Source organism: Puma concolor, chromosome A2 (genome assembly GCF_028749965.1).
Source record: "Puma concolor isolate L17-30 chromosome A2, mPumCon1.1.hap2, whole genome shotgun sequence".
Classification (NCBI taxonomy): domain Eukaryota; kingdom Metazoa; phylum Chordata; class Mammalia; order Carnivora; family Felidae; genus Puma; species Puma concolor.
The window spans coordinates 120,086,574-120,097,181 of record NC_141668.1 but is presented as its reverse complement, the minus strand read 5'-3'; the positions used below and the strand labels follow the sequence as shown (position 1 = coordinate 120,097,181).

General features: G+C 40.2%; 1 long non-coding RNA gene across 1 annotated transcript in view; it reads right to left on the bottom strand.

The window, feature by feature from the left end:
- Nucleotides 1–5,267: 5,267 nt before the first annotated feature.
- LOC147583485 (uncharacterized) overlaps nucleotides 5,268–10,608 on the bottom strand; it is a 54,400-nt gene continuing 49,059 nt past the window's right edge. The window contains exon 6 of the long non-coding RNA XR_015248265.1: nucleotides 5,268–5,434. This is a non-coding gene — a long non-coding RNA (uncharacterized LOC147583485). The remainder of the gene's footprint in view (nucleotides 5,435–10,608) is intronic.

Here is a 10,608-nt window from a genome sequence, read left to right as displayed (position 1 = left end):
CCCAGGTGCCCCTGAACACATTTTTTAAATGGCTTTTATGTGTTATCCAACACACTTAGTTGTTTCCAGCAGGAGGATCAGTCAAGGTAATTCCTCCAAACTGCAAGAAATGAAAGTTCACATAGGAGCATTTGGTGTATAAATGATGAACGGTTTAATGCTGATTTTTTATATGGAGAAGAAGTGAGGAAAGACAACGAGGTTGCAGCTGGGGATATATCTGAAAAACTCAGTAGGGACTAGCCAATGAAGGGCCTTGCATATCATTCTACATTTGAACTTTAGTAGGTAATGGAGCTGCTACCAAATTTGGACGACAAGACTTATAAGATTTTTCATATCTCAGGATTCTACTCTTGTTTCCCTTTAAAGTTGCATTTCTCACAGTGTGGCCAAGTTCTACCTGCATCAGAACCATCTGGTTCATATATCAAGACCTGCAGATTTCCAAGTCCCATTCCAAACCTGTTGAATCAGTATCCCCAGGGAAGGAGGGTGGGGAAGAGATGACTAGTAGACTGGGAAATCACTTTTTAATGAGATAGAATAGAATAATAAAAACTCAGAGAGTGTGTCCTTTGCTATGACTATTATTTCATTAAAGCTTTGTTTAGGTATTACAAAGTGAGTGTGTGTGGATAAGTGTGCATGTGTGTTCATACACACACTGGGCCAAGCTATAAAATGTATTTCATGTATTAAAGTCAAAAAAGTTAGAGAAGCAATGTCTTAGAGGATGCCCTTTATCTTATTTTTAAGTAATCTCTACACCCAACATGGGGCTCAAACTCATGACCCTGAGATCAAGAGCACACGTGCTCTACCGACTAAGCCAGCCAGGTGCCCCAAGAGGATGCCCTTTATATTGTTTTTTTTATCAGATTTTACCTGTAATTAAAATCGTGTGAGGAAAATGAACGCAGTATAATTTCCCCCTGAATAACCCCGCCCACAGCATGCTGGAACACATCTATATTTGTACGTAAATCAATTAACTGTGGTATTTCCTGACTCAAAATGAAGTGATGAAAAGGTATCTCCATGAACCTGGTATGGGTGGAAACATGCTGTTAATTGTCACCTATTCAAGAACTGTTTTCTCATTTTGCTCAAGAGATTACAAACCCTATGTTCTGGCTCTCATTACATCTCAGCAACCCTGTACTTAGGAAGATGAAGTATCACAAAATCCTGGCACAACGAATTCCAAAGTACTGAGTGGGTTCCTTTGCTGTGCAGAATTTTGTATTGCTCCCACAAATGGTCACAGGTTATAGGCTGGAATACCCTTTGTTACTCAGATACTTTTCCCCTTGTACTTGCTTCAATGGGGTGCATGTGTGTGTGTTTGTGGGCTACTCCAAAAAAACTTCTGAGCAAGGACAAACACAAACCCATCCAACCAAGCACCAACACCAAACACAGAGACACACACACACAGACACACACACAGACACACACACACACACACACACACACACACACACACACACACACACACACACAAATTGTCCTGAATATATTTCACAAATTTTGATAGTACATATAATGCATTATGTGTTCCATCTCCACATACCTCTAGTATTGTTATTTATCTTCTTTCTTTAATTGAATCACAGCTCTGGGGGTGCCTGGGTGGCTCAGTCGGTTAAGTGCCCAGCTCTTGATTTCAGCTCAGGTCATGATGTCATGGTTCATGAGATCAAGCCTACATCAGCTTCCATGCTGACAGCACGGAGCTTACTCGGGATTCTCTCTCCCTCTCTGTCTGCCCCTCCCCTGCTCACTCTCTTTCTCTCGCTCTCAAAAATAAATAAATAAACATTTTAAAAATAATAAACTGAGGGGCGCCTGGGTGGCTCAGTTGGTGGGGCGACCAACTTCGGCTCAGGTCATGATCTGTTTGTGAGTTTGAGCCCTGCATCGGGCTCTGTGCTGACAGCTCAGAGACTGGAGCCTGCTTCCGATTCTGTGTCTCCCTCTCTCTCTCTGCCCCACCCCCACTCATGTTCTCTGTCTCAGAAATAAACATTAAAAATTTTTTTAAAAAAATAATAAACTGAATCACAGTTTCATATAAAAAAGTATTCATGATGAATATTTTAATTTTTCTAAGTTTATTTTTATTTATTTTGAGAGAGAGAACAAGCAGGGGAGGGGCAGAGAGAGAAGGAGACAGAATCCCAAGCAGGTTCTGTGCTGCCAGTACAGAGCCCAATGCGGGGCTTGAACTCACAAACTGTGAGATCATGACCTGAGCCAAAGTCAAGAGTTGGCTGAGCCACCCAAGCACCCCTTTTCATGAAGAATCTTTTAGAGATATCACCTCACACCTGCCAAAACAGCTAGTATCAAAAAGACAAAAAACTGACATGGCTCAGTTGTTGGAAGCGTCTGACTCTTGATTTCGGCTCAAGTCATGATCTCACCGCTTGTGAGATCAAGCCCCGTGTTGGGGTCTGCACTGACTGCATGGAGCCTGCTTGAGATTCTCTCTCTCTCCCTCTCTCTGCCCCTTCCGTCCTCTCTGTAAATAAACTTAAAAAATTTTTCCTTTAAAGACAAAAATAACAAGTGTTAGTGAGGATGTGGAGAAAAGGGAAACTTCATGTGCTGTTGGTGGGAATGTAAGCTGGTGCAGTATGGAAGTTCCTCAAAAAAATTAAAAATAGAAGTGCCATTTTACCCAGTAATTCCAATTCTGGATATGTACCCTGAGAAAATGAAAACACTAGCTTGAAAAGATATATAATATGCATCCCTATGTTCACTGCAACATTACTTACAATAGCCACGAGATGGAAGCAACCTAAGCATCCATCAATAGATGAATGGATAAAGAAGATGTGATGTATATAGATATGTAGATATAAATATAAATATAGATTATATAGATATAGATATAGATATAGATATAGATATAGATAGATGTACACAATGGAATGTTAGTCATAAAAAGGAATAAAATATTGCCATTTGCAACAACATGGGTAGACCTAAAGGGTGTTATGCTAAGTGAAATTAGACAAAGATAAATACGATATGATTTCACTTATATGTAAAATCTAAAACAAACAAACAAGACAGAAACACACTCATAAATACAGAGAACAAACTGCTGGATGCCAGAGGGGAGATGGAGAGAGGTATGAGCATAATAGGTGAAGGAGTTTAGGAGGTACAAACTTCCAGTTATGGGATAAGTCATAGCAATACAAAATACAGCATAGTGGGGTGCCTGGCTGGCTCAGTCAGTAGCACATGCAACTCTTGATCTCCGACTTGTAGGTTCCAGTGCCACATTTAGTATAGAGATTACTTAAAAATAAAATCTTTAGGAGCACCTGCTTGGCTCAGTTGGAAGACCATGTGACGCTTGATCCTGGGGTCACAAGTTCGAGCCCCATGATAGGTGTAGAGATTACTTACTTATTTACTTACAAAGATATATACATACATACATACATACATACATACATACATACATACACACATACATACATACACACATACATAAGAAAAATTTAAAAATAAATAAAATTGAGGAGCCTGGGTGGCTCAGTCGGTTAACCATCTGATCTTAGGTTCAAGTCATGATCTTAGGTTCATAAGATGGAGTCCTGCTTGGGGCTCCACACTTGGAGCCTGCTTGAGATTCTATTTCCTCCTCTCTCTCTGTCCCTCCTCCACTTGCTCACGTGCACATGCTCTCTCATAAATAAATAAATGTGTAAGAAGGAGAACCAAATTATTACAAATTCCAACATCTGCCAAGGCTCTGAACCGGAATGAAACCTGTTCTCTTATTCTGAAAAGAGACTTCAGTGTTTCTTTTTAAAGACCTACTAGGGGGGTGCCTGGCTCGTTTGGTACAGCATGCAACTCTTGATCTCAAAGTCATGAGCTCAAGCCCCACACTGGACATAGAGCTTAGTTAAAAAAAAAAAATTAAAGACCTACTAGGATCAAAATGAATATTTTTCTGTGGTGTTATCAAAAGGCACAAGAGATTAGAAATAGTGATTTCTAATAGTGATTCATTTTGTTTTAAGGCTGAATACGTATCTCTTAGAATCATCTTCTATTCTAGGGGCTCCTGGGTGGCTCAGTCAGTTAAGCGTCTGACTTTGGTTCAGGTCATGATCTCACAGTTTGTGGGTTCGAGCCCCACATCGGGCTCTGTGCTGATAACTTGGAGCCTGGAGACTGCTTCGGATTCTGTGTGTGTGTGTCTCTCTCTCTGCTCCTCCCCCACTTGTACTCTGTCTCTCTCTCTCTCTCTCTCAAACATAAATAAACATTAAAAATTTAAAAAAAATTTTTAATAAAAAAATTTAAAAAGAATCATCTCCTACTCCACTGATCCTTTAACTTTGGGAAAGGATGTTATAGATCTGTGGTTCTCAAACTGCAGCATATGTCAGAATCATCTGAAGGACCTGTTAGACCAGATGACTGGGACTCATCCCCAGTTTCTGAGTCAGCAGGTGAAGCCCAAGAAGTTTCCAGGTGGTGCTGATGCTGTGAGTGCAGACCAACTTTGGGAGCCACTATGCAGACGAATCCTACAATCTTCTACAGCCCTGTTCAAGTGACCCTCCTTTCCTGCCCTCTCTATCCACATTAAACTTCCCCTAGTCACTTCTTGTCTATCTCACCAATTCTCAGTCTTTTCACCCAAAGCAAACATATATCCTCCCTTCACAAGTCCCATGCTTTGAAATACTTTTTGTCTATCAATCAGAACACACTTATCAAATAATAATTTGTTTTCTCGTGTTTTGTTAATCAAAGCAAGGTTAACTGTCAGTCAGAGCTTCCAGTCAGCATGGGGTAACTGGTGTTTCTATACTGAGTTGATAGAATTCTAGCCCAGAGCAAAGAAACCTGATGTTTTAGTTTAATTAGCCTTTGCATCTAATCTCTGGTAAATATGAGCTTTTTTGGTTAGTCTTTTTGAAGTACTGAAAATAGCTCACAGACACCCCTCCCTACTCCCCCTCATTACCTTTGTGGGGCTGAGAAGCTCAGGTTAGGACCACCTGGTATCTATCACTCATTTGGTAATTAATCACTGATTGTCTTCTGTCATTTCTCCTATTGTTGTCCCTTAAGAGCATGAAGGGGCTACATTTGGCCCTTCTTGTAAACCATACAGCACCTTGCTCAGAGATTTAGAATTAGCCAACTGCCCTCCTTCCCACCCAAAACAAAACAAAACAAACAGAAAAAAAGCTATTTATTTCATTTACATGTTTGATATACCACAATTACAATTGTATCCAGGGCAGAACAACACAATGAAAGAATATTTGCAGAGTCAACAAAACAATTGATTTCCAGCATTGGTAAAAAGTCTTGAAAATAACTTGCCTGAGTAAGTTCACCAGGATATGATTCCAATGGATTGCTCTCTCTGGTGCCTCCTGGAAGGCTGGTAAAGGGGAAATGTTTGAAATGAGTCTGACTGAATCACAAGCAGACAAACTGAGTATTTGCAGTGATTGGTAAGATCTTAATGAATCAGAAATACCTCTGCCTTCCTCAAGAGTGACTCTTTTTCCAAAACTCTACTTAAAGTTTTTGTCCTCCTGGAGTCCATTCCTGGTAGTAATTACCACCACTCCACCCCTACCTGATTCTGATCACATTTTATTCTGAATTGTCTTAGCAATATGGACTCACTACTTGTTGCACTGAAATTGCTATTGAAGCTTTTCCAAGTGTGTGTGCTGTGTGTGTGTGTGTAAGAATGTGCCCTTCTTCCCTCCAAGAAATAGCTCCCTATTCACCTGTGACAAAGACCTAAAACTTGACTATTATAATTTCTTTATTTTTATGGCCTTGCTTATGTCAGGCTTCTTCTTTCAAAATGCCAGTAACAGTAGGCTGCTACCCATCATTAATCTTTTGGTGTCCTTTCCTGCCATTTGCTGATGAATGAGATGCTCAAATATTATTGCTAGCAATGCTTTGGATAATTCCACCAAAGAAATTCCAAGGACATCTTTTGACTACTGATGACTCTAGAAAAGACGCAAAAAGCAAGGTTTTAGGTTGTTGTTTTACTTGTTCCAAAGACTTATTAGATTTAGCTAATTATGCACCTTATCAAAGTAAAAGATCTTATGGGTGCCATGTGATGGTCTACCTCATCATTCATGCCTGATTGAATAACATGGTTAAAATCCAAGGAGTTCCTCCTCTAATGAAGTTCCTGCTCTGGTCTGTTGCTATGGCAACTTAGGGCTATAGTCCAAAATGACAGCAAATATATTAAATATTGCTGCAAATCCATTTTCTTCCTCCTCTAGTGACCTCAGAGCCCAAACTGTATTTGATAGCATACAAGTCTAAAAGGAGTATTGTGCCAGCTACTTTTTTCTTTTTTGACATGGAAACCAATCATTTATACTCTCTAGCACAGTGTTATCCATATACCAAACACTGAAAAAAATACTTGAGGGAAATTAGTTATACATGGTGGATTGACCACCCACATTTATTGTCTCTTTTTCCTGAGACTCCACTAAAATGACAGTAAAGAAATTGAAAAAGAGGGGCTCCTGGGTAGCTCAGTTGGTTAAGAGTCCAACTCTCGGTTTTGGCTCAGGTCATGGTCTCACGGTTTTGTGGATTCAAGCCCCATGTGAGGCTCTGCACGAAGAGTCTTAGTGCACTCTTAGTGCAGAGCCTGCTTAGGGTTCTCTCTCTCTCTCTCTCTCTCTCTCTGCCCCTCCCCTACTCACGCTGTCTCTGTCTCTGTCAAAATAAATAAATAAAGTTAAAAAAAGAAATTAAAAAGGAATATATCCTGTTAAACAACAAAAATTCAACTGAGTAATTAAAAAGATCAAATCGGCTTTCTTGAATGATTCATGAATCAGGCAGCAGCCCATCTAGCAAACAGAAAGAAACTCTACTGAGCTACAGAAAAGGAAAGGTTTGTTTTTTTGTTTTTTTTTAAGGCATAGAGGGAGAAGAATAAAATTACTAGCAAAGAATGTTTTGTTTTAGGCAAGGTTGTCCTCCTAAGGGGAATGGAAGGAGCCTATCAGTAAATTTTCTAGTGCTGATCAGGAAATTCCACGTTGACTCGTTAAAGGCAACATTTCTGGAGGGGTTTAAATTGCAGTTAGGTTAGGTATTAAGTCTGGTTTGCTGACATGGGACGTTAACATAAGTGACTCCATTTTGGGCCTGTTGTTTTGTTTTAAACAGTTCACACAAACCAAAAAAAAAAGGAAATGAAACCAAAGTAGGCAAGTGATTTCCATTTTTTTATTATGGTAAAATATATATAACATAAAACTTACCATTTTAATCATATTTAAACATGAAGTTCAATGACGGTAAGTACATTCACTTTGTTATGCAACCATCCCCACTATCTATCTCCAGAACATTTTCATCTTCTCAAACTGAAACTCTGTACCAATTAAACAACTTGCTATTCCCTCCTCCCCTCTGCCATGGTTAACACTATTCTATTTTTTGTCTCTTATGAATCTGACTAGATACATAATATAAATGAAACCAATATTTGTCCTGTTGTGTCTGAGTTATTGCACTTAACATAATGTCTTTAAGGTTCATCCATGTTGTAGCATGAATCAGAATTTTATTCCCTTCCCCCCATACTAACTCAGATTATATTTTATTTTCAGCTTCATTGAGGTATAATTGACAGAATTTCATTCTTTTTTGAGGCTGAATAATACTCTGTCATATGGATATACCACACTTTGTTTATCCATTCATCAGTAGATGATTTGGTTGTTTCCACCTTTTGGCTGTTGTGAACGACGTTGCCATGAATATTGGCATATAAATATTTATTTGAGTCCCTGCTTCCAAAACTTTTGTGTATATACCCAGAAGTGGGATCGCTGAACCAAATGTTGATTCTATGTTTAACTTTTCGAGGAACTGTTGGACTGTTTTCTACAGCAGCTGCACCATTGTACATCCAGCAGTGTGGAAGTGTTCCAACTTCTCCACATCCACCCCAAACTTGTTGTTTTTGTTTTTGTTTTGTTTTGATAAGTAGCCATCCTTCTTGGTGTGAAGTGGTATCTCATTGTGGTTTTTATTTGCATTTCCCTAATGATTAGTGATGTGGAGCAGCTTCGCATGTGCTTATTGGCATTTGTTCTATTCATTTTTAAAAGATGGAAAGCAGATGGAAGGATGGTAACCGTCTTAGCGGGGGGGGGGGGGGGGGGGGGCAGGGGTCACAGATGAAAAGGGAACTGATTTGCCCCACAAAAGCTCTGAACAATTCAGGCTGAGATGGAGGGATGGGCCGGGGTAGAGATGCGGGCTGGAAACCTCCCCTGCCCCAACAGCCAAGCAGCGACCCCTCACCCAGGCAGGAAAAGGGAAGCTTAATCCCTGGGAAATCTGCCCTGGGGAGGCGCTAGCTTCCTGTACAAGTGGCAGAGTAGCCAGCAGGAGTGAGGTAGGGTCTGAAAATGGGGAGACTCAGTAAGAGTGCATCCTGAGCAATGGGACCCCCAATCTTGTTCCTTGACTGCTCCCAAAATACAGGCAAAGCATGTAACCCCTAGGCAGAAGATGAAGGATTCTTCTCATAAAAAAACTGAACTGTGTCAGGAAAAGAAAACCATAGGTAGTGACATCTGGGACCCCCCTAACAAAACAGAAAGATTCCCACCAAAAACCCAACAATGATAAGCTCTACCTGTGTACACAGGGCTAGGTTTTTTGCCTTACCCTAAAATATCAAGTGATAACTAAGCATTACCAAACATTTGAGGAAAGCCTCCATCATGAAATACAGAGAACAAGACAAATGAAGAAAAAAAAATTGAACCAGGAAGAAATAGATGATGCCAGGAACAGAAGAAAGGTTCATATAAAAATTATAATACACCAAGAAAGTTAAGTGAAGATATTGCATTCATCAATTAAAAAAAAAAAGGGTATTATGAAAAACAAAAAGAGCCCTTGAAAACAGAAATGATGGTCAATATTAAAAAGGTAATAGGTTAGAAGTAGTAAAAAGGCAAAATTATGAAAAATAATTGGGATAATGTAAGGATAAAAGACTCAGGGACTCAAGTGAATTCAATGCCCAAATAAGAAAGCAGAGGAAGAGGGGCGCCTGGGTGGCGCAGTCGGTTAAGCGTCCGACTTCAGCCAGGTCACGATCTCGCGGTCCGTGAGTTCAAGCCCCGCGTCGGACTCTGGGCTGATGGCTCAGAGCCTGGAGCCTGTTTCCGATTCTGTGTCTCCCTCTCTCTCTGCCCCTCCCCCGTTCATGCTCTGTCTCTCTCTGTCCCAAAAATAAATAAACGTTGAAAAAAAAAGAAAGCAGAGGAAGAAAAGATTATAGAAGAAATAATTTAAGAAGAATTTCCTGGAACTGAAGGACATGAGTCTCCAGTTGAAAGCACAATGAATGAAAAAAGACCAATGCCATGTTTTAGCATACCAGGGACACACAGAAGAACTAGAAGTGTCCAGATACATAAGTCACATACAAAGGAACAGGATTTTAAATGGTATTGGACTTCTCAAAAATGACCTTGGAAGCTAAGAACACAGTGGAGTATGCCTTCAAGGGACAATGATTTGCAACCTAAGTTCTATATAGCCAAGCTGCAAATCCAGAGTAAGATTAGGAAAAAAGATATTTTCAGATTAGCAAGGACTTTAAAAAAATGTATCTCCATGTACCCTCTCTTAGAATGCGACAGAAACCAGGGGTGCCTGGATGGCTCAGTCATTTGAGTATCTGACTCTTGATTTTGGCTCAGGTCATGATCCCAGAGTTATAGGATAGAGCCCCCATGTCAGGCTCTGCACTGAGCATGGAGTCTGCTTAAGAGTCTCTCTCTCAGGACACCTGGGTGGCTCAGCTGGTAAGCATCTGACTCTTGGTTTCAGATCAGGTCATCATCTCATGGTTCATGGGATTGAGCCCCGTGTCAGGCTCTGTGCTGACAGGCTCTGTGCTTGGGACTCTCTCTCTCTCTCTCTGCCCCTCCCCTGCTTGTTCTCTCTCTCAAAATAAATAAATAAACTTAAAAAAAATATTCTCTCTCTCTCTCCCTCTGCCCTTCTATCCCACTCATACATGTGCTCTCTCGCTCTCTCTTTCTCTCTCTCTCTCAAATAAAAATAAAAGAAGAAGAAAGCAACAGAAACCAGAACAAGGAAGTAAAATAAGATATGAAAGCTAGGAAACAGAGGTTCCAATATAAAAAAGAAGCAAAAAGGGGCACCTGGGTGGCTCAGTCAGTTAAGCATCCAACTTTGGCTCAGGTCATGATCTCACAGTTTGCAGGTTCGAGCCCTACACTGGGCTCTGTGCTAACAGCTCAGAGCCTGGAGCCTGCTTTGGATTCTGTGTCTCCCTTACTCTCAACAACTCCTCCATTCATGCACTGTCTCTGTCTCTCAAAAATAAACATTAAAAAAAAAAGAAGAAGCAAAGAGAATTCCCAGAATAACAACTAGGTGGTAAGGCCTAATGAAAAACTTGTCTATACTAGAGGTATAGACAAAAATCCTACATTTCAGGAGGTCTCCAGAAAGCTCTAGAAAGTATATCCATTTGAGTATGAAAAACTACTCATAGGC